This window comes from Lithobates pipiens, unplaced genomic scaffold (assembly GCF_037356315.1).
Source record: "Lithobates pipiens isolate NorthernLeopardFrog02 unplaced genomic scaffold, aLitPip1_a1.2 Scaffold_16, whole genome shotgun sequence".
NCBI classification, from domain to species: domain Eukaryota; kingdom Metazoa; phylum Chordata; class Amphibia; order Anura; family Ranidae; genus Lithobates; species Lithobates pipiens.
The window spans coordinates 364,938,352-364,963,723 of NW_027507748.1; the positions used below are offsets into that span (position 1 = coordinate 364,938,352).

The window sequence follows — 25,372 nt, forward strand, 5'->3', positions numbered from 1 at the left end:
AAACAATTGCTTGAGGCCCCAAGCTGGCCTGGGGCCCCATCAGGGCGGCCCTTGCCGCACAGCCACTTCCTATAAATGCTCCCTGTAGCATGGCAGAGCTCCTGTTCCTTCCTCCTGCAGTGTGGTACAGGAGATTCAGTTTCCTGTTCCAGGCCGGACTGACAGAAAGTGCACACACTGAGTGCTCACTTCCTTTCAGTCCAGCCAGCCGGGAACAGCTAACTCAATCTACTGGCGCGCTGTACGTGGTGGGGGGGGTAAAAAGAACACGGGGGGGCAGTCATCAAGACCTGTTGCTGCTGTTAGAAATCATGAGGCCCCGTACAGCCTTCCTGACAGGGCTTCCCAACCCCGCCTACACCCTCCCCCATCCCAGTGGAACAGCAGCACTGTTGACTTTATCCGCCTACACCCCAAAAATGAAAGCAAAATTCCCTCTTATGTTCTCACCTCCTGAGCCCCTCTGTTCACCTGATCACACTTTGAATGACAATTACTCAGTCATACAACACTGTACCCAAACAACATTTTTATAATTTTTTTCACACAAATAGAGCTTTCTTTTGGTGGTATTTAGTCGCCACTGAGTTTTTTTATTTCTTGCGATATAAGCACTCCACTTCATGGCCAACACTTCCTCGTTTCCCATAAATGCAGATTCCCCATCTTGTAGATTTTTTGTTATTACATTTTGTGGGAAGCCCTTCCTGTTTTTTTTTTTTTTTTAAGGTACCGCAGGCCACTGTTTTTTTTTACGGTACAGGTGATGAAAAAGGAGCCAAGCTGGTATAATAATTGTCCACATATAAATGATATACTTTTTTAAACAGGGGGTATGCCAGCTTCGAGACAATTTTCCCACTGGTTCCAATATATGTGGGGCACTCAGGGGGCTGGAGCTGGGGTTCTTTGCCTTCATAAATGCGAAAGGTGTACATTTATCCAATGGCTCTATCACAAAGTTTGTTTAGTTTTAACCCCTACTTGGCTCTCTTAATGGGAATATACTGTTTGAAGTGCAGCCGGCCAGTAAAGTGGATAAGGGATTCGTCCACACAAATGTTTTGGTCTGGGACAAACACTTCAGCAAATCTCTGGGAAAAAGAATTTATTAGGGGGCTTATTTTGTACAATTTGTTGTGGTTGGGAGGATCTCAGAGAGGACACTGCGAGTTATCATTAAAATGTAGGAAACGCATAATCATGTCATAGAATGTCCTGGACATGAAAGTAGAACAGGCATTGGCATGTGGTAAATAGGGTTGGTGGACCAGCACATTTGTAAGCCCCATATTAAAAGTAAGGCCCAAAAACAATTTGAATTAGTCTAGTGTGAGACATCGCCAATGGAACATACGGGCGAGGGTATATTGGGGTTGGAGGTAATAAATTGCTCTGCATAGAGATTTATTTGGTCCACCATATACTGCAGCAAATCTTCAGAGAAAAACAAATAAAAAGAATGTAATTGGGAAAAATTTGTAGCATTGGGCTGCACTCCTGGCTGAGCTGTGTAAGCCCTTGTACACACGGTCGGAGAATCTGTCGGAATGAGTCTTATCAGACCATGTCGTCAGATAATCCGACTGTGTGTGGTATGCATCGTACTGATTCCGTCCGAATCTCCGTCCGACCCAATTTTCCAACATGTTGGAAATATTTCCCGACCAACTGGGCCGGACGGACCTAATCCGATCATGTGTAGAGCATTTTGATCGGACCAAGTGCCACGCATGCTCAGATCAAATTCCTACATCAAAGCCATTGGCTACTAGCCTGAATGTAGTCCCATCGTAATGAAATTATGTCATCACGTTCTGAAAGATCCTATTTTTCGCCAACTTGGCCCGACCGTGTGTATGCAACAGTTTCGGACAAAATCCATCGGACTAAATCCGACGGGCAAAATCTGACGGGTTTGGTTGCCAAAATCTCCGACCGCGTGTACGTGGGCTAAGGGGGGATTATAGCGGACCATAAGCTGGCAGACAACCATAAGGGGTTTGCCAGGGCATCGGGAAGGTGTGACTGGGCCCGGATTCTTTGTGTTGGGTGTGTAATTCCAGTACTGGTAGACATGTGCATTCGTTTTCGTCCGAATGCATTTTCGTCTGAATTTCAGCTATTTTAGTTTTCGTTTTGACAAACGATAACGAAAGCACAAAATCCGAAAAACGAAAGATCCGACATAAATAAATGCTTTATTTTCGTTTTCATTGTTACAACAGTTCGATATAGAATAGGAGATTCGACATGACTCTGACAACAATCTGTGTCTATAGAACCTGTGGTCGAATGTGCTTAACCTTACCTCTATTAGTCCAAGATTATATAGAGAAAATATTCGACAGAGAAAAAAGATTTGACAGAGAGAAAAGATTCTGCAAGTTACTGTCCTAAAAAGTGTTTGGGGACCCGGGTCCTGCCCCAGGGGACATGTATCAATGCAAAAAAAAGTTTTAAAAACGGCAGTTTTTTCAGGAGCAGTGATTTTAATAATGATTAAAGTGAAACAATAAAAGTGTAATATTCCTTTAAATTTCGTAGGGGGGGTTGTCTATAGTATGCCTGTGAAGGGGCACATGTTTCCCGTGCTTAGAACTGTCCCTGCACAAAGTGTCATTTATGCAGGAAAAAAAGTCCTTTAAAATCACTCGCAGCTATTATGAATTGTCGGCTCCGTAATACAGAGAACACTCATTGAAAGTCATTGATAAATAAATAAATAAATAAATAAATAAAAAAGCGTGGGGGTCCCCCAAATTCAATTACCAGGCCCTTCAGGTCTGGTATGGATATTAAGGGGAACCCTGCCTCAAATTTAAGAAAAAATTTGACGTGGGGTTCCCCCTAAATATCCATAACCAGACCCTTCAGGTCTGGTATGGATATTAAGGGGAACCCCGCATCAAATAAAAAAAAAAATTGACGTGGGGTTCCCCCTAAAAATCCATACCAGACCCTTTATCCGAGCACGCAACCTGGCAGGCCGCAGGAAAAGAGGGGGGACGAGAGAGCGGCCCCCCCTCCCTCCTGAACCGTACCAGGCCACATGCCCTCAACATTGGGAGGATGCTTTGGGGGTCTGTGACCCCTCAAAGCACCTTGCCCCCATGTTGATGAGGACAAGGGCCTCATCCCCACAACCCTGGCCGGTGGTTGTGGAGGTCTGCGGGCGGGGGGCTTATCAGAATCTGGAAGCCCCCTTTAACAAGGGGACCCCCAGATCCCGCCCCCCCCCTGTTTGAAATGGTAAGGGGGTACAAAAGTACCCCTACCATTTCACAAAGAAAGTGTAAAAAATGGTTAAATAAAACAAACACACTTTTGAAAAATTCCTTTATTAAAAATAAAAAATAAAAAAAAGATTCCAGCGGCGGTAATCCACTCTTGCTATCCAGCGACGGACGGTCATCTCTCCAGCGATGTCTCATGTCATCCAGCGCAGCGAATCCTCCATCCTTCTTCTGTCTCCTCCACTGAGACGCTGCAGGCATTCCGGCGGCTGACGTTTCTTATATACGGAGGGCGGGGCCACCCGTCACCTGACCCCGCCCCCCTCTGACGCAAGGGGAAACCCGGGGTTCCCTGTGACGTAGGGGTGACCCGCACCCCTCTGATGTAACACAGGCAGGTTTCCGTTACATCAGAGGGGGGCGGGGTCACCCATACGTCACGGGGAACCCCGGGTTTCCCCTTGCGTCAGAGGGGGGCGGGGTCAGGTGACGGGTGGCCCTGCCCTCCGTATATAAGAAACGTCAGCCGCCGGAATGCCTGCAGTGTCTCCGTGGAGGAGACAGAAGAAGGATGGAGGATCGCTGCGCTGGATGAGATGAGACATCGCTGGAGAGATGATCGTCTGTCGCTGGACAGCAAGAGTGGATTACCGCCGCTGGAATCTTTTTTTTATTTTTTTATTTTTAATAAAGGAATTTTTCAAAAGTGTGTTTGTTTTATTTAACCATTTTTTACACTTTCTTTGTGAAATGGTAGGGGTACTTTTGTACCCCCTTACCATTTCAAACAGGGGGGGGGCGGGATCTGGGGGTCCCCTTGTTAAAGGGGGCTTCCAGATTCTGATAAGCCCCCCACCCGCAGACCTCCACAACCACCGGCCAGGGTTGTGGGGATGAGGCCCTTGTCCTCATCAACATGGGGACAAGGTGCTTTGAGGGGTCACGGACCCCCAAAGCATCCTCCCAATGTTGAGGGCATGTGGCCTGGTACGGTTCAGGAGGGAGGGGGGGCCGCTCTCTCGTCCCCCCCTCTTTTCCTGCGGCCTGCCAGGTTGCGTGCTCGGATAAAGGGTCTGGTATGGATTTTTAGGGGGAACCCCACGTCAATTTTTTTTTTAATTTGACGCGGGGTTCCCCTTAATATCCATACCAGACCTGAAGGGTCTGGTTATGGATATTTAGGGGGAACCCCGCGTCAAATTTTTTCTTAAATTTGAGGCAGCGTTCCCCTTAATATCCATACCAGACCTGAAGGGCCTGGTAATTGAATTTGGGGGACCCCCACGCTTTTTTTTTAATTTATTTATTAATTTTTTTATCAATGACTTTCAATGAGTGTGCTCTGTATTACGGAGCCGACAATTCATAATAGCTGCGAGTGATTTTAAAGGACTTTTTTTCCTGCATAAATGACACTTTGTGCAGGGACAGTTCTAAGCACGGGAAACATGTGCCCCTTCACAGGCATACTATAGACAACCCCCCCCTACGAAATTTAAAGGAATATTACACTTTTATTGTTTCACTTTAATCATTATTAAAATAACTGCTCCCGAAAAAATAGCCGTTTTTAAAACTTTTTTTTGCATTGATACATGTCCCCTGGGGCAGGACCCGGGTCCCCAAACACTTTTTAGGACAGTAACTTGCAAATTAGCCTTTAAAATTAGCACTTTAGATTTTGAACGTTGGAGTCCCATAGACTTTAATAGGGTTCCAAAGTATGCTATATAGTTAGCTCCGTCGAATCTTCTTTATACATTCGACAGACACCATAAGCCTTCCAAGACAGATTCGACCATAATTCATGTGGATTTTCGGACGAATGCAATTTTTGAACGAAAAACGAAATAAATAAAAACGAATTTCGGGAGTAACTAAATAAATTAAGTTTTCGGACGAAAACGAAATTCCGAAACAAAATATTTTACTCTGCACATGTCTAAGTACTGGTACTGGACTCCTCTCCTGGGGTCTGGCGCTGCTGGTGGTAGGCAGGTCTTGTGCTCTTGGTCCTGATCTCCTTATTTTTTTTAGTAGGGACAGTTTCCTCCGCTGTCTTGGACTCCACTACCCTCTACTGGCTTGTATTCCGAACCAGAATGGTACTGCTGGTATATGCCTCCTCAGGTGTGTAAATTATTTTGCCAATGATGACGGTACTGATGGCAGGCCTGTATGACGGTACTGATGGCAGTACTGATGGCGGGCCTGTGTGATGGTACTGCTGGTGGTACTGATAGGTCACTGATGGTGGGCCTGTGTGCTGGTACTGATGGCAGTACTGATGGCTGGCCTGTGTGACAGTACTGCTGCTGGTACTCACAGGTCTCTGATGGCGGGCCTGGGTGACTCTACTGATAGCAGTACTGATGGCGGGCCTGTGTGATGGTATTGTTGGTGGTACTGACAGGTCACTGATGGTGGGCCTGTGTGCCAGTACTGATGGCAGTACTGATGGAGGGCCTATGTGACAGTACTGCTGGTGGTACCCACAGGTCACTGATGGCGGGCCTTGGTGACTGTACTGAAGGCATTACTGATGGCGGGCCTGTGTGATGGTATTGCTGGTGGTACTGACAGGTCACTGATGGTGGGCCTGTGTGATGGTAATGATGGCAGTACTGATGATGGGCCTGTGTGGCAGATCCAGATGGGCTGTGACAGATCCAGATTGGCTGTGTGATAGCATACCTCCCAACATTTTGAGATGGGAATGAGGGACACCTACTAGCAAATGTATGTAGGCATAGGACACGCCCCCTGCCACACCCCCTTAAAGCAGAATTAAACAAAAAAAAGGTTAATTAAATACACAAGTGCTTTTTTTACCACTACTATTTCCTTATATTGGCTTTTAAAATGTATAAGTGCAGCAATTTAGAAATTGGATGAAAGGTTTAGCACTAGAAAACACTTTTTGAAAGATAAAAAGTGCATTTTATATACAACTATGTAGATCAAACCAAAATGAGGGACAAATGAGGAGGAATGAGGGACAGAGGGACATTGCTCCAAATCAGGGACAGTCCCTCGAATTCAGGGACAGTTAGGAGGTATGTGATAGTACTATGGTGATAGGTTCTCTTTAGGGGGCGTGTGGTGCACAATAAGGTGTAAAACGCTCAGACAGACAGTAATCACTCACTGATCTCCTGCTCTCTCCTCACACGATCGTTGTGTGAGGAGAAGAAGCAGGGATCAGATAGTAACCGATGTCTTGTTTACATTTGTGACCTGCTGTGATTGGACACAGCCGGTCAGATGGTAAACAGCCAATTTCATTGGCTGTTTACTGTGATCGGGATGGGCTATGTCTGAGGGACACGTGCCGTTCCAGATTGCCACGCTAGAAACGTATCCTGCTGGACATAATATGACGCCCAGTCAGGATAACGCAACCACTTCCCGCCCGTTATTTTGCTATATGGGGGGATTGGGGGGACATGAGGGGAATTTGGAGGGGGAGGGGATTTATGCTAGAAAGGGTGATTTGGAGGGGGAATTTGTACTAGGAGAGATTTGATAGAGGTAGATTTGTGTTAGGACAGGGGATTGGAGGGGGGGAGGGATTTGTGTTTGTAGGGGTGATTGGGGGATTTGTGCTAGGAAGGGAAGTTTTGGGGGGGGGGGGGTAGTGCTAGGAGAGGGGATATAGGGGGAATTTTTGCTGGGAGAGGGGAATTTGGAGGGGGGGGGGGATTTATGCTCAGAGGGAAAATTTGAGGGGTAGAAGATTTGTGCTAGAAGGAATGATTGGGGGGATTGATTTGTACTAGGAGGGTTAGATTTGTGTTAGGAAGAGGTTTGGGGTGGAATTTGTGGTAGTGGGGATGATTGGGGGATTTTTGCTAGGAAGGGAAGTTGGAGGGGGGTAGTGCTAGGAGAGGGGATATGGGGGGAATTTTAGCTGGGAGAGGGGGGATTTGGGGGGGGGGATTTATGCTCAGAGGGAAAATTTGAGGGGTAGAGGATTTGTGCTAGAAGAGGTGATTTGGAGGGGGAATTTGTACTAGGAGGGTAGATTTGTGTTAGGACAGGGATTGGAGGGGGGGTTTGTGTTTGTAGGAGCCGCTGCAGTTTTACTGTGGCAAGATGGCTCCCCTGTGCGAAACCACGTAACTATACATGGGCTCCTGGGGTCCGGATAGCGGGCGTGCGTGCCCACTGCACAGTGGAGGTGCCGATGCTCATGGCAAATGGTCGCAATGATCGCCGGCCACGAGCGATCGTGAGCTGGAGACACAGAACAGGGATGAGTGTGTGTAAACACACACTTCCCTGTTCTGTTTTGACAGGAGTAACAGATTGTGTGTTCTTATTAGCTAGGAACTACGATCTGTCACTTTCTGTAGTTAGTCCCTCCCCCTTCAGTTAGAATCACCTCCCAGGGAACACAGTTAAATCCTTCACCATTCCCTAGTGTTAACCCCTTCACTGGCAGTGACATTTTTACAGTAATCAATGCATTTTTAATCGCACTGATCGCTGTATTAATGCCAATGGTTCCAAACATGTGTCAAAATTGTCCGATGTGTCCGCCATAATTTCGCAGTCATGATAAAAATCTGAGATTGACGGCATTACTTGTAAAAGAAATATATATTAATAAAAATGCCATAAAGCTATTCCCTATTTTGTAAACGCTATAACTTTTGCGCAAACCAATCAATAATCGCTTATTGCAATTTTTTACCAAAAATATGTAGAAGAATACGTATCGGCCTAAACTAAAGAAAAAAGTTGCTTTTTTATATATTTTTGGGGGATATTTATCATAGCAAAAAGTAAAAAAATAATGTGATTTTTTTTGAATTGTCGCTCTTTTTTTGTTTATAGTGAAAAAAAAAAACCCGCAGAGGAGATTAAATACCACCAAAAGAAAGCTCTATTTGTGGGAAAAAAAGGACGTCAATTTTGTTTGGGTACAACGTCGCACGGCCACGCAATTGTCAGTTAAAGCGACGCAGTGCCGAATCACAAAAAGTGCTCTGGTCAGGAAGGGGGGAAAATTCTTCCGGGGCTGAAGTTGGTTAATGCTGGGAGATGGAAATTTGGGGAGGGAGAGGATTTGTGCTGGGAGGAGGGATCTGTACTGGGCCCCCAAAAAGCCTGGATCTTGTGATGCTCATTCAGAATTATTAGCCCCAAGTTCCAAGGCCTGGCGTTTGCTGGGAACTTGGGGCTATAAAGGGCCGGACTGCCCTGAGGCTGCTTTTTGGGGCTGATCCTGGGGGGCACGAGCTGTCTCTGAAGGGAAGGGGTGAGCGCTGCCGGTTTACACAGAGCAGGGAGCCCCTGCTTACCCAGCATCACACTGGTCCAATGCTGGGACGTGTGACGTCCATCATAGGAGCCAGTCCAGGAGGCAGGACTTTGTGTGACTGTGAACACTGGGTAAGTGGGATTTCCCTGCTCTGTGTAAACCAGTGGCTCTCCTCGCCCCATGTACTGGCAAGGCTGTGCTGATGGGCACTGGCAAGGCTGCGCTGATGGGCACAGGTATGAGGCTGCGTTGATGGGCACTGGTGAGGCTGCATTGATAGGCACTGGTGAGGCTGAGCTGATGGACACTGATCAGGCTGCTTTGATGGGCACAGATAAGGCTGAGCTGGTGTGCACAGTTTAGGCTGCATTGATAGAACTGATCAGGCTGCATTGATGGGCACTGATAAGGCTGTGTTGATGGGCATGGGTGAGGCTAAGCTAATGGGCACTGATCAGACTGCATTGATGGAGACAATTAAGGCTGATCTGATGGGCACTGATGAGGCTGCATTGATGGGCACTGGTGAGGCTGCATTGATGGGCATTGGTGAGGCTGTACTGATGGGAACTGATGAAGCTGCATTTATGGGCACTGATCAGGCTGCATTGATGGGCACAGGTAAGGCCGCACTGATGGGCACTGATCAGGCTGCATGGATGGGCACAGGTAAGGCTGAGCTGATGGGCACTTACTGATCAGGCTACATTGATGGGCACTGGTGAGTCTGCATTGATGGGCATTGGTGAGGCTGAGCTGATGGTCACTGATGAGGCTGCATTGATTGGCTCTGGTGAGGCTGAGCTGATGGGCACTGATCAGGCTGCATTGATGGGCACTAATAAAGCTGCATTGATGGACATTGGTGAGGCTGAGGTGAAGGGCACTGATGAGGCTGCATTGATGGGCTCTGGTGAGGCTGAGCTGATGGGAACTGATAAAGATGCATTGATGTGCATTGGTGAGCCAGGCAGCAACCAGCAAGTAAGCCTACCCAAGCCTACCCCCCCAGCTTGGGCTGGACTTACTTTAAAATCCAGCCCAAGCTGAAGGGCTGAAGCCCCTGGTCTTTTTCCCGCCTAGCAACACCCCTGGGGGAAAGTGTGAAGATTAGCGCTCACATTTTTTTGGAGGGGGTTTTTGCTGACATAATGCTCATACATTTTGAGGGAACATCTTCACCCTGGTCACTAGTTGACCTTGTCCCGGCACTGCATATGGTATAATTGGACCATTCAGCTCACGGGGGGGGGGGGTGCCCTTTCGACTATTTGCCTTGGGCGCTGAAGGACCTTGTCCTGCACTGCATAGAGTATGAACGGACCCTGCAGCCCATGGAGGAGCGCACCCTTTGGACTGTTCACCTTGGACGCTGAAGGACCCTTGTCTCGGCACTGCATACAGTATGAACAGACCATTCAGTCCATGAGGGGGGGGGGGGGTGCCCTTTGAACTGTTCAACTTGAACGCTAAAGGACCTTGTACCAGCACTGCATATGGTATGATTGGACCCTATAGCTCATAGGGGGGAGTGCGCCCTTTGGACTGCTCGCCTTGGACGCTAAAGGACCTTGACCCAGCCATCTGCTGGTAAGAAGTCAATGTTGTATTTCGGAGCTCCCCGCAGGAATTGGATAATATCATATTAACCTAGATTGGAGACATCAGACATTATCCATGAATATTTGTAAATCATGTAGGACATCCATACCTTGACCTGACACAGAAAAATGTGGAATAAACAGAACCGGCAATGATGTGCCATGAAAAGTGCTGGGAGTACATGTTTATTATGTGTGTGCAGGACTGGGTGCCCCCATGTGTACATATGTGTTCTATATATGACAGGAACATACACGCATCATTCTTCTCTTCCAGCCTAAAGACTCATTCAGTTTGTGCTGAGCAGCCGACTGATCCATTCCTCACGACAGGGGGGTGCAATGTTTCCTTCCCCGTGCAGTGTGATGTCATGATGCCGGAGATTGTAGATCTCCCCCTCCTATGGTAAAATAAATGAGGTGGGGGGAGTCGGGAGGTGCAGTGGGCGTCCTGGGAGGATTCCCCTGATATTAGTGTGTAGGCAGACAGTAGGGATCCCCCCGCCATCTGCACAGTGCCGAGTCCCGGCCAGTCTGTAAGCTGTACAATCCGCTCAACTGCTCCAGGGAAGAGATCTACACGGAGAGATAACGGGGCTGCAATCGGGACCGGCTGAGCGGGGGACTGGCACTCAGTGACAGCTCGGGATCACAGGCAGACCATTGTGTGTGTGTGTGTGTGCGGCATTGGAAGATCACACCTTGATCCGAGCACAGGACACAGCGATCAGGTAATCTAGAGGTAGGCATGGATCTGTCTGCTTCCTTATGACTAATCCACCACGGGGAATAGATCCCAGCACTTCTGTACGATCATTATCACCATCGTCATCAATGTGTGTGTGTGTGCGGGGATCTGGTGATGGATCCGATCACACTGTATACAGGTGAGGGCTGTCCAAGCCTCTCCCCAGCACCTGTCTGATCAGACCACTGAGTAGAGGGATAGCCAGCCTTCAACTCACCTGGGGCTCTGCATGACAAGGGTGTACTCCATTCTCCATCCTCTACCCATGGGATCATCCTGCATGCACATCTTATATAACATGAATTATGTAATATATAAATAAATAATATCTCATATCTCCATATGCATTAGGAAAAAAACAAACAAAAGAGGATTGCAATTTTTTTGGTGATATGCCAAGCCATGTATACGTCACCATTGAACCATGGATGCGGAAACGATATATGGCAATTGGCTTTTTTTTGATTGCATGTAGTACATTAGCAAAGGGAAGATCAGAAATTATTTGGAGAGGGGGGTGACGTCAATTATTTTATTTTTTTTGAAGGTAAGGGTTAATTGGTGAAATCTAGTGTTCAACCCTAACCAAGAATGAGTCATGACTGTCAGGTCTCCCCCCCCCCCTCCCCCACAGGATCCCCCTTTTTCCCGAAAGGGTCACATCTGCTGAGTTTGGTGTCCAGAGATAGTCTGCACATGCCAGCTGTGCTGAACAGCTGTACCAGACCTTGGGATAATCCGAGATCAGCCAGCCGGTAATGAGTTCTCCATCACACACAGGGAGGAGGTGACATGCCTGTGTTCAACACACCAGTATCTCAGGAGCAGGGGCTCATGCCCTATATCATGACCATGCCACCCTATATGTGACATCCCGCCCTTCTGATCAGGGTATGCCAAGGTTTAGAGGTTTGGTTTCCATGTGTAATATTTGGGAAGCTAGGCTTTTGTGTATATTTTGAGTCCTCCGCTTCCTTTTTAACATGGAACTGTAAAAAACACTCCATAGTCATAATCTCGATGAGTCCTCTACTTCATTTTTAACATGGAACTTTAAGAAAACTCCATAGTCATAATTTTGATGAGTCCTCTAGTTCGTTTTTAACATGGAACTATAAGAAAACTCCATAGTCATAATCTTGATGAGTCCTCTACTTTCCTTTTAACATGGACCTATAAGAAACCCTCCATAGTAATAATCTTGATGAGCCCTCTACTTCCTTTTTATCCATGTAACTGTAAGAAACACTCCATTAGTCATTGTCCTAGATCTGCATTTTTGATCACCAACAATGGTTAATTGAATGAAAGTTTCCAGACCACTTTTCCCAAAATGCTTGTATCTCTAAAGGTTGGTTAGGGCTTTTTCCCATTGTGGGGCTCCAGGTTCTCTTGTGTTATGTGACATGTTCTTGCTCTATATTGGTTTAGAAAGAAAACTCGATTTAAGTATGTTTTGTTAACTAAAAAATGTCCCTTGTATTACACTCAGCCTCCTCCAAATACATTTTTTTGCTGCTGTGATCTGACTTCTTGTTAGAGGGTGACTACATTGATTCTACATGGTCCCACTGTATGTATGAACGTAGCCACCCTCTCCTCCTTGTTTGATCCTCAATTGATGGACTACATGTCCACATGTACAACATGATCACAACTAACATGCACCGCTTGTTCCAAAAAAAGGGGGGGGGGAAGGGGTTTAGGAGCTCAAAGAGGCAGAAAAACACTGTATGGCTCAATGCACAGTTTAAAATCGCTGCTTCTACAGGAGTTTTGTATTTTTCCTGTAGAAGCAACTCAATGTTATCATATGTGTCCATACACATTAGGACGTTAAGAGGCATATTTTGAGTTCAACGTTTAGAGGCAGAAAAAAAACGTTCTGGTTTGCGTTTCTGATTGGAGCTTTCTAGCAAAAACACCTAACACCTAAAGAATAAAATGGCGGTCGTTGCAATACTTTCTATCACACTGTATTTGCGCAGCGGTCTTACAAGCACACTTTTTTTGGAAGAAATACACTTTTTTGAATTAAAAAATAAGACAACAGTAAAGTTAGGCCATTTTTTTAATATTGTGAAAGATAATGTTATGCCGCGTAAATTCATACCCAACATGTCACGCTTCAAAATTACGCCCTCTCATGGAATGTCACGGACAAATTTTTACCCTTAAAAATCTCCATAGGTGACATTTAAACAAACTCTACAGGTTTCATGTTTTGAGTTACAGAGGAGCTCTGGGGTTAGAATTATTGCTCTCACTCTACCTATCGTGGCCATACCTCACATGTGTGGTTTGAACACCGTTTTTATATGCGGGCGCTATTCACGTATGCGTTCGCTTTTGAAACGAGAGCTCGGCAGGACGGAGAGGTTTTTAAAAAAAAATAAAAAATTTCCCTATTTATTTTACCTTTTATTTTTACACTTCTTTTTTTTAAAAACAAAAATTCACTTTTATTCCTATTACAAGGAATGTAAACATCCCTTGTAATAAAGAAAAAGCTTGACAGGACCTCTTAAATATGAGATCTCAGACCTCATATTTACACTAAAATGCAAAAATATATAAATAATTGTAATTGAAAAAAATTAAAATAAATAAAAATGTCCCTTTAAGAGCTATGGGCAGAAGTGAAGTTTTGATGTCGCTTCCACCCTACAATGATATGCAATGCGTCTCCATACCAAGCCAGCAAGAGGACACGATCGCCTCCGCCGCTACCGATGGTTCCAGTAAGTGGCGGAGGGCATCGGAGCGTAGCGGGAGATAAAAGTGATTTTGCGGTGAATCCGCTGCAGAGACCACTTTTATCTTGAAGCGGACTGCCCGCTGAAGAAGAGGATACCAGAGTTATGGCAGCTAGCTACTGCCATAACAACGATATTCCTCTTCAAAATAGCGAAGTAAGGGCTGGTGGTCTGTAAGTGGTTAAAGAGACCCTGTCAGCATACCTCCCAACTGTCCCTGTCCCGGAGTCCAGGCAAATCAGGGCTGAATCCCGGAATGCCCGCAGCATGTGCGGGGTGTCCCAGTTCCGGTCAGGTCTCTAAAAGAGATCAGACCATCAAATCCCTGGCAGAAAGAAGCCATTATACTTACCTTTCCAGTGAAACTTGTGTCCTATCTCCTTCAGACAAGCTTTGCAAACTCTGTCAGGGTCTTCAGCATTAGAAACTTTCTGTTGGACGCCTATGTTCTTTATCATGTGACAATTTTCCATCCTCTGAGGGCCAGTTCACACCAGATGCAGTCCAGTGTGTTCATTTCTGCATCAGAAACACATAGACAGTAGGTTATATGTGTTCCAATGGCATAGCGAGCTCCCCACCAGGAAACCTTGGGAAAGAAACGTACTAGTTTTAGTAAACCAACCTCACAGGCTGCTGGAGATGATAGTATAACGGCTGTGCTCTACGGAACTGATGGCTTCTTTGTAGAGCTTACAGTCCCTAGAGCACTGGTGAATTTATTTCCTGCTAACACTAAACAACATTTGTTACAGGACACTATATTGACCATCAAGTGTAATGGTGACCATACACACTTCTATTTTATTATTCCATCGATATGCAATTTGATTAAAACTATTAAATCAGCAAACAGTTGAATAGACATAAATTCCTTTCCAATCAAGTTAGACTCAATTTAAAGCGGATTCAATCAAACTGTGTCCAAAGCCAGGGCAGGAAATGATTGATTGTTCTTCTTTGATCGGCATCACTGGGATGCTCCATTCATGAATTTGGTTGAAATTTGATCAATCAGATCATGAGATTGCACAGTGACAATAAAGATGTGATGGATAACTTACAATGGTATCTTTTAATTAACATTCAAAATCCACATCCTCGAGTGCGACATATCGATTGAATGGCTTGTCCACTATAGATCGGTTATTCCCAGGGCTCAGATAATAGGTTCAGGAACTCCCACCTTCTGAGTCAGCCTTCGTTTCTGCCCCCTACTTATCTCTGAGCTCTGTCCCTTGCTTCCACCTCCTACCTCCCAGTACCACCCCTTTTAGAGAATACAGAACCAACTTTGTGCTGCTAAATGATTTGCATAGCATTTGTTAATGACAACAAGGAAGACAGTAAAATAGATCCCCTTTTGTGAGCAATAATAGACCCCACCCCAGCAACAATAGACCACCAAGAAACAATAGAGCCCGCCCCAGCAACAATAGATCCCCGTATGCAACATTAGCTTACACCCCCCACACAACAAATAGACATCTCCCTCAACAATAGATCCCTCCCAGCAACAATAGACCACCCATGCAAAAATAGATGCCCATCAGCATCAACAGAACCTCCAGCACTCCTTTTCATTACATACATTTGTTGCTAGAAGTGCAGGAACGGCATTCCCCCCACATTCCTGCTAAAAAAAAAAAAAAGCCCTGATTATTCTTAACATCTAAATGTCTGTGTTTCTTTTTTTCTGGACATTATTATTTTAATACAAATGGTTTTGTTTTATAGAGCAGCGGTGTGTTAAAAAAAATAGATGTTAGATTCTGTAGCTATTGCTACATTCCTTGTTCTTTTATTTAAAACATTTCACAAATTGCTGATCATAATAATGTATCATGAGTTGTAGAAATAGTCTTTTTTAGCAGGGGTTCATTAAAATCCATAAAATGAATTTAAGAGTTGCTCTGGGGTTAAAAAGTAGAGATGAGCTTGGGCATCCTCAAAACTCACTGTGAAAATCTGATTCACACCCATGCAGGTTGCAGGTTGAAGTTTGCATATTCCAGATGCATTTTGCATTTTTCAATACACATTTTTGATCCATTGAAGTCTATGGAATCAAAAAAAAAACACAACCCGCTGGTCCCTGGCCCTTTCCATAAAACCCATAGGAAACCATGTTAAATAGACTGTAGTATGTTTCTGCAAAACTGAAAACGCACTAAAAAATGCATAGGTGTGAACAAGGCCCAAATGCATATCCCCCAACATATTTTTTTTTTCCAAATGCAGATCTCCCAACATTTTGAGATGGGAATGAGGGACACCTACTAGCAAACGTATGGAGGCATAGGACACACCCCCGTCACACCCCCTTAAAGGAAAATTAACCAAAAAAAAAAAAGGTTAATTAAAGAGGGAGTCCGCCGGGAGTCCGCGTTTTTTTTTTTTTTTAAAAGCCAGCAGCTACAAATACTGCAGCTGCTGACTTTTAAAATAGTGACACTTACCTGTCCAGCGCACCCACGATGTCGGCACCCGAAGCAGATCTCTCGATCGTCTCTCTGGTAATCAGGAAGTGGAGCCTTTCGGCTTCATTTCCCAGTTCCCTACTGCGCATGCGCGAGTCGCGCTGCGCAATAATGATGGACCCGCTGCCTATGGGATCTGTGTGTTTCCCAGCAGGAAGCGGGGGACTTTCGGAAAGGGGCGTAATCTACGCCCCTTTCCGCAGAGAGCTATCCTGGAAGTGGGTGCAGATACCTGTACTGTACAGGTACCTGCACCCCCCTCCCCCTGAAAGGTGCCAATTGTGGCGCCGGAGGGGGGGAGGATTCCAATGAGCGGAAGGTCCACTTTAGGGTGGACCTCCGCTTTAACCACTTCCTGCCCAGCCTATAACAGATTGACGGACGGGAAGTGGTTCTGTTATCCTAACTGGGCATCATATGAGGTTCAGTAGGATAACATATCGGCGCATGCCAATTGTGAGTGCGGAGTGTCAGTCTGACACAACGCATCTCCGATCGTGATAAGAAGCCTCTGACAGAGGCTTCTTATTACGTGATCAGCTGTGACCAATCACAGCTGATCATCGCGTGAACCAGGAAGTGCCGGTAAACTGTATTCCTCGGTTCGCGCTAACAGGGAGAGCCGATCAGCGGCTCTCCCTGTCAGAGGGGGGGGGGGGGTCTGTGCTGATAATTAGCACACTGATTATCAGCACAGCCCCCATTAAAGCCAATCGGTGCCCAGTCAGTGCCCCATCATAACCCCCGGCCAGTGCCCAATAAAGTTCCAGTCAGTGCCCATCATAGTGCCAGTCAATGTCCATCATTGTGCCAATCAGTACCCAGCATAAACACCTGTCAGTGCCACCTATCAGTGCTGCCTTCAGTGCCCATAAGTTGTTGCCTGTCAGTGTCCATCAGTGCTGCATATCAGTGCCACCTATCAGTACCCATCAATGCTGCATATCGGTGCTGCCTATCAGTGCCCATCAGTGCCACCTCATCAGTGCCGACTCGTCAGTGAAGGAGAAAACAACATTTTATAACAGAAACAATGAAAAACGTTTTTTCTTTCAAAAATGTTGGTCTTTTTTAGTTTGTTTAGCAAAAAATAAAAACGACCAAAAGAAAGCTCTATTTGTTGGAATAAAATGCTACAAATTTAGTTTGGGTACAGTGTTACATGACTGCGCAATTGTCATTCAAAGTGCGACAGCGCTGAAAGCTCAAAATTGTCCTGGCCAGGAAGGGGCGAAAGTGCCTGGTATTGAAGTGCTTAAATCCACAAGGGCTTTATTTTTACCACTACTATTCCTTTTTATATTGGCTTTTAAAATGTACAAATGCAGCAATTTGGAAGTTGGATGGAAGGTTTAGCACTGGGAAACACTTTTTGAAAGATAAAAAGTGCATTTTATACACAGCTATATAGATCAAACCAAAATGAGGGACAAATTAGGGGGACAGAGGGACATTGCCCCAAATCAGAGACAGTCCCTCAAAATCAGGGACAGTTGGGAGCTATGCAAATGGGAAATCCAGCAATTGTATTGAAAGGATCCAAAGATAAACACATCACAGTCCACAAAGACAAGAACAGACTAAAGCCCCATACACACTATCAGATTTTCTGATGATTTTTTTTCCTTCAGATTTACCAAAACCATTTAGTGCAAGGGCCTGCCTGATTGCATACAAATTGAAGCTCCTAAGGTTTGACCTCATATTATATGGTTTTGGTAAATCTGAAGGAAAAAATCAGCAGAAAATCTGATAGTGTGTATGGGGCTTAAGAAGCATTTCACGCTGATGGCTCTTAGGCCTGATTCACACCTATGCATTTTTAGTGCTTTTTGCCTTGATTTGCCTTGATTTGCACTGCAGTCAATTTAACATGGTTTCCTATGGAACACGTTCTGTAGTGCAAATATGCAAAAAGCACTAAAAATGCATAGGTGTGAATCCAGCCTAAAAGAGGAGCTCCAGCCTGGGTTCCCCCTAAGGCTGGATTCACACCTATGCATTTTTAGTGCTTTTTGCATTTTGCAGATTTGCACTACAGTCCATTTAACATGGTTTCCTATGGAACACGTTCTGTAGTGCAAATCTGCAAAATGCAAAAAGCACTAAAAATGCATAGGTGTGAATCCAGCCTAAAAGTAAAATACAGCAGCCACAAATACTGTAGCTGCTGACTTTTAATATTAGGGCACTTACTTGTCCAGGCATCCAGCGTTGTCTTCACTAGAGCCGATTCTTCAAACAGCTATCGGGGGCTGGCGCTGCCATCTTGGCACAGTAGCCGGTTTCATTTTGCGCATGCGAGAAGTGCGTTGTGCTTTGTGAATGGTCCACAGTCTTCTGGGACCTGTGAAGAGTCCCTGAAGGCTGTGGGTAAAGGAGCTGGGGCCGAACTTCTGGCTCAATTTTCCGGAGCGAATTGAGCTGGAAGTGGAAGCGGGTACTTGTCAAAATCAGGTTCCTCCCCCCCCCCCCCCACCACAAAAGGTTCCAAATGTGGCAGTGGAGAGTGGAGGTGGGGAGGCAGACAAGCGGAGGCTTGTCTGCCTCCCCTTTTAAGCTCCGCTTAAAGCCAGCCATAGATGGTTTGAATCTTGAAAGAACTTGGATACAAGCAGCTTGCTGGAGTGTTCTCCCAGCGGGGACAGCCTCCCACACCCCCTGTGTGTGTTGATGGGGGGAATCAAGCAAGGAACGAAATTTGCTCCATCTATGGCTGGATTTAGTCATAACAAATGATCCCATTGAGTGTGAAACCTTGAGCACCTTTAGCATAAAATGTGTCAACGTTTGCACTTGTCTTTGTGGGCTGTGATTTTTTTTATCTTTGGATCCTTTCAATAAAATTTATGGATTTCAGATTCAACAGTGTGCGATTGTCCACTCTCCTTTCCTGTCATTTCTATCTGAATTCCAAACTCGCCCTCCTCTTTTTTTTTTTTTTTTTTTTTTACTCCAATGAGCTGCAGGCTTTGTCATTCCTACATCACAGCTCACATAAACAAAGATGCAGCCTGCAGGCATGACATGACCTTTGGTTAGAGATGAGTTCAGAGGATGTCCAACCTCACCTCTACTAAAGTGGTTGAGAAAGCCTGTCTTAGACTCGATTCACATCTATGCATGTTGCTTTTGAGCGTTTTTCCGCAGTGGTTTTTGCTTTGTTTTCTCAGTGTTTGTAACCACGTTTTTCTGTGATTGCATTTTGCGATTTGTGTGTTTTTTTATTTTTTTTATTTACTGTATACAGCTGGTTGCTAAGAAGCAGGTTGGGAAGCTGGCTGCCACGTCCTTAACAACCTGCTGACAGCTGAATGTATGAAAAAAAAAAATTGCCTGCTAAAACAATTCACAAAAAAATGGTGTTGGGCCCCTCAACCGCATGCCCTCAACATGGGAGTGTGGGTGCTTTTGGGCAGAGGGGGGGGCCTCTTCTTGACAACCCTTGGCTGATGGCGGTCGGGGTCTGAGGGTGGGAGGCTTTTCGGAATCTGTAAGCCCCCTTTAACAAGGGGGGCCCTGAGATACCGCCCCCCCCCATGTGAATGGGTAGGGGTACATTGTATCCCTACCCATTCACCAAAAAAGCAGTGAAATGTAAAAAAACAAGAGCCGGTTTTTGACAAGTCCTTTATTTTAAAAAATAGCTCTGTCTTCACACGCCGCCGGCTTCTTCTGGTGCTGTCTCCTCCTGCAACGCTATCATCTTCCACACCGCCGGATACCCAATAAAAACAAAAAAGTCCGCTGTTGTCATATGTTGTCTTTCTCCATTGTGACGTTCCCCACTGTCTGACATCTCTTATGTAGTCATGGGGCGTGGCCATCCGATGATGTCACTGGAGAGCCCTCCCCCCTGTGACAGCAGCGGAGGAAGACGGCACAAGGAGAGACAGCGGCGGGAGAAGAAGGCTCGGGGAGAAGACAGAGCTATTTTTTTAATAAAGGACTTGTGAAAAACCGACTCTTGTTTTTTTTTTTTTTTTTTTTACATTTCACTGCTTTTTTGGTCACAGAAAGGGGGGCCAGGATCTGGGGGCCCCCTTGTTAAAGGGGGCTTCCAGATTCCGATAAGCCTCCTACCTGCAGACCCCAACAACCACTGGCAAGGGTTGTCGGGAAGAGGCCCTTGTCCCCATCAATATGGGGGCAAGGTGCTGTGGGGTGGGGAGAGTGCAGAGCTCGCCCTGCACCAGAGCACCCAACACCCCCATGCGGAGGGCATGCAGTCTCTTATGGTACCCCTCCCTTTCCTGACCTGCCGGCTTGCATGCTCGGATAAGGGCCTGGTATGGATTGGAGGGGGGGGGGGCACGCCAATTAAAAAAAATAATTGGTTTCCCCTCCAAATCCATACCAGACCGAAGCCATTTGTTTTGTTTTTTTGTTTTTTTTAGCACTTGCAGATTGCAACTGCACTTTGCAAAGTACACAGTCTATTTGCCCTCAGTAAATCAACTGCAACGTCTTAGTATGTCTGCACACTCACCTTTGGACAGCAGCATTGGCAATCTGGGAAGAGAGTAGTGTTAGATGGACTAGCAGAGTTATATGGACTTGACTAAAGCTGGCCATACACCATACAATTTTCTTATTCAATTTCCTTTAGATTTACCTTCAACTGTGTAGTACAAGGGCCTGCCTGATTGCACACAAACTGAAAGTGTTCAGATTTGACCTCATATTATATGGTTTTGGTAAATTTAAAGGAAATCTATAGAAGAAAATTGTATAATGTATGGCCAGCCTAAGACATTAAGCCCAGGTTCACACTGAGCTACGGGAATGAAGCCATGCGATTTCTGCTGAACTCGCACGATTTCACTCCTGCATGTCAGTCTCGATATCGGCCGCGATTTCAGAGACATCTCTGCAGGTTTCTACACAGATGTCAATGTAAATCGCATGCAGCCTGAAATCGCAAAAAAGTAGTACAGAAACTTCCTTTTGAAATTGGCGCAGCACCGCAGATGCGGCGTCGCAGCGATTAGGACGTTGCCATTGATGGCAATTGCTGCAGATTTGACATGTCAAATCTCTCCAGTGTGAACCAGGGCTAAATCTTAACTCCAGCTAGCACTTTGTGAGCAGTTAGGCTTGGTTCACACTTCTGTGATACGAGAGCCCTGCAAATCCACTGTGGGTTCCTGCATCGCACCCGACGCTCACGACAGTTCAAACTGCCATATGCGAACTGCGGGGAGTGTCAATACATTGTTAATGACACCCTCATTTCAGCTTGCAGATGCAAACTGACAGTTCAGACATGAATCGGATTGCGTAGGTGTGAACACCCATGCGATCCAATTCTGGTGCGGACCAAAAAAGGGTCCTGTGCGAGTTTGGTCCGAATGCGATGCAATTTCAGACATACTATCTGTGTGATCTATGTGATCTTGTACCACGCAGCAGTGTGAACCGGCCCTTACAGCTACAGTTTTCCTTTTTGGGATAAAGGTTTTTCTTGGAAGAATAAAGGTAATCATTGTAACTGATTATAACTGTAACTGGTACTTTTGCTGGACAGCTTAGTCTGGTAAAGGAAAAATAAGTCTTACGGATTGAATCAGCAAGTGAAAATAAAAGAAAATAAAATTTACTGCAGCCACCACATTTACGAATTGGTAAGCTGCAATATATTACGCTTTTTGGGGTTTAACACTGCTTTGAAAGAGTTGTAAAGGTAGAAGGTTTTTTATCTTAATGCATACTATGCATTAAGATAAAAAGCCCTCTGTTTGCAGCAGCCCCCCAACGCGTATCAGAGGTTTCTCTGTCCAGTGATGTCCACGAGTGTCTCAGCCATCCCAGATTCTTTTTCCTGACACAGCAGTGGCACCATTGGCTCCCGCTGCTGTCAATCAAAATCAGCTAGCCAATCAGAGAAGAGATGGGGCTGGGCCGGATCGGGGCTCTGTGTCTGAATGGCCACAGGGAGATGTGCCCCCATAGCAAGCTGCTTGTTGTGGGGGCACTGAATGGGGGGAGGGGCCAGGAGCACAAAAGAGGGACCTGAGAAGAGGAGGATCAGGGCTGCTCTGTGCAAATTCACTGCAACAGAGCAGGTAAGTTTAACAGTTTATTATTTTTTCTAAAAACGAGACTTTACAATCACTTTAAGGCTTCATATACATCTGCACATTCATGAAACGCACAAAAAGCAAACGTTGCACTCGTGGTGCCATTTATTGTTAACGGGGGGGGGGGGGGTTGGGTTGGGGGGAATCCTCCCTGCTGTGGTCATAGTATTCTGACAGTGGGAAGATGGGGAGACTCCTCCTGCTGTCAGAATACATACAGTTGTGCTCATAAGTTTACATACCCTGGCAGAATTTGATTTCTTGGCCATTTTTCAGAGAATATGAATAATAACACAAAAACATTTCTTTCACTCATGGTTGGTGTTTGGCTGAAGCCATTTATTATCAATCAATGGTGTTTACTTTTTTTAAATCATAATGGCAACAGAAACTACCCAAATTACCCTAATCAAAAGTTTACACACCCTGGTGATTTTGGCCTGATAACATGCACACAAGTTGCCACAAAGGGGTTTAAATGGCTATTAAAAAGTAACCATCCTTACCTGTGATCTGTTTGCTTGCAATTAGTGTGTGTATAAAAGGTCAATGAGTTTCTGGCAGACCCTTGCATCTTTCATCCAGTGCTGCACTGACGTTTCTGGATTCTGAGTCATGGGGGAAAGCAAAAGAATTGTCAAAGGATCTGCAGGGAAAAGGTAGTTGAACTGTATAAACCAGGAAAGGGATATAACAACATATCCAAGGAATTGGAAAATGAAGGGTTCTGTTGAAACCAAACCAAGGTCAGGTAGACCAACTAAAATTTCAGCCACAACTGCCAGGAAAATTTTTCTGGATGTAAAGAAAAACCCACAAATAACTTCAGGTGAAATACAGGACTCTCTGAAAACATGTGTTGTGGCTGTTTCAAGATGTACAATAAGAGGCACTTGAAGAAAGATGGGCTGCATGGTTGAGTCACCAGAAGAAAGCCATTACTGCGCAAATGCCACAATGTATCCTGCTTACAATACGGCAAACAGCACAGAGAGAAGCCTGAAGCATTCTGGCACAAAGTCATTTGGAGTGATGAGACCAAAATTTAGCTTTTTGGCAACAACCATAAACGCTACATTTGGAGAGGAGTAAACAAGGCCTATGATGAAAGGTACACCATTCCTACTGTGAAACACAGAGGTGGTTCGCTGATGTTTTGGGGATGTGTGAGCTACAAAGGCACAGGAACTTTGGTCAAAATTGATGTCAAGATGAATGCAGTATGTTATCAAAAAATACTGGAGGAACATTTGCATTCATCAGCCAGGAAAACTGCATGGGACGTGCTTGGACATTCTAACATGACAATGATCCAAAACAAAAGGGCCAAGTCGACCTGTCATTGGCTACAGCAGAATAAAGTGAAGGTTCTGGAGTGACCATCTCAGTCTCCTGACCTCCATATCATTGAGCCCCTCTGGGGAGATCTCAAATGTACAGTTCATTCAAGACAGCCAAAGAATTTACAGGAACTGGAGGCTTTTTGCCAAGAGGAATGGACAGCTTTACCATCTGAGAAGATAAAGAGCCTCATCCACAAATACCACAAAAGACTTCAAGCTATCATTGATGTTAAAGGGGGCAATACACGGTATTAAGAACTGGGGTATGCAAACTTTTGATCAGGGTCAGTTGGGTCGTTTCTGTTGCCATTATGGTTTAAAAAGAGTAAACACAGTTGATTGATAATAAATGGCTTAAGCCAAACACTAACTATGAGTGAAAGAAATGTTTTGTTTTATCATTCATATTCTCTGAAAATGGCCAAGAAATCATAAATTCTGCCAGGGTATATAAGCTGATTGAATGGCTAAAATCAGAAAGGGCAGTCAAACCGAAGTTGATCGGTAGATCAACCTCTGTTTAACGGCAGTGGTCCCTTTCACGCAGACGGACCATTTGTCTATTTTAAATCCGGATAAAAAACAGACAGCAGTGCATGTCTATGGACAAACGGATATAAAAGGATGATCATCTGTTTACTTCATCATCTGTCTGCATATGTTAAGGTCTATTTTTTTAAAAACAGATCATAGCTCTATTTTGGCTGTTAATTTGAGTCTTGTTTTTTTTTGTTTCTTTTTTTTTGTTTTGCAATAAGCAGCTAATAGAAGAAAAGTATGCTATGGGTAACCGATAAATGCTTCAGCACACAATGTAGTATGAATATACTCCATGGGATAATGAAGAGAAATCTAGTTAAAAATGATTTGTGGAATGGATGCCTTTTCTACCCCCTCCCCTGTAATTACAGCTTAGAACAATGCACACATTATCCACTAGGTGCTGTTTTGCGCATAATGCATTCAATTACTACAATTAACATTTGCTGAGCCTGTAGGGGATTACAGAGAAATGCTACGTTTTTTTTTTTTTTTTTTTTCTTTTTTAGATGTGCAGGTTAGTCAGTGTGTTTTATGTTTGTGTGTTTATCCAAATCTCTAATTGATGTCACGTAAAAAATTTTTTTACATTTCTGACAGCACAGCAATTAACATGTTTTAACTTGTCAATCTGCAGTTAACTTTCCATTTGTGCAGCCTAATGAGTATAGTTTGTCACATAGCTTATTATAGCTTTATCTGCTGCTGCTTTACATCAAAGACTGATCCCACTCTATTGGCATGGTAGTCTGATTCTGTGTGGAGTAAACATGATCATCTCAACAGATGTTCTATGAGAATCAGGGTTGGCGGCTTGGAAATTATTGTCCAGTCCTCCAGTGCAGTTTCTCAACTCCAGTCCTTGAGTACCCCCAACAGGTCATGTTTTAAGGCTTCCCATTATTTTTGCACAGTTTCACTACCGCAAATCCTGAAAACATGACCTGTTGGGGGTACTCCATTGGACACAGTGAAGACTAGTCTTTATTCAGCTTATACCCCCCCCCCTTTTTTTTTTTTTTTTTTTTTTTTTTTTTTTTTTTTAGTGGGGGGAGGGGAGAACTCTCATTGACAGTTTGCTGGTATGATTGAACCTCAACTAAGGTGGTCTCTGATACAACGGGAGTATTTATGTCTTGCTAAAGCTGCTAAAAAATTGATTTTGGAAAAGCATTTGGTGTTTCTAGCATCTGGACAGCTGCTGCTTATTATTTATCTTGGTTTCCATTCTGCATCTGATGCATTGCGAAAAAAAAAAAAAACCTTTTAAGCTCTATGAACACACAAAAAAAAAAAAAGAAAAGCTAGTTCACTTGGCAGAA

The 25,372-nt window shown here is 44.8% G+C and overlaps 1 protein-coding gene across 2 annotated transcripts in view; it reads left to right on the top strand.

Moving 5' to 3' along the window:
• The first annotated feature begins 10,574 nt into the window (after nucleotides 1-10,574).
• HPCA (hippocalcin) overlaps nucleotides 10,575-25,372 on the top strand; it is a 56,410-nt gene continuing 41,612 nt past the window's right edge. Inside the window, exon 1 of one of the 2 annotated variants that reach the window (XM_077482033.1) lies at nucleotides 10,575-10,845. The gene's annotated coding sequence lies outside the window, so the exon portion shown is untranslated. The remainder of the gene's footprint in view (nucleotides 10,846-25,372) is intronic. The other variant, XM_077482032.1, reaches the window with a different exon arrangement.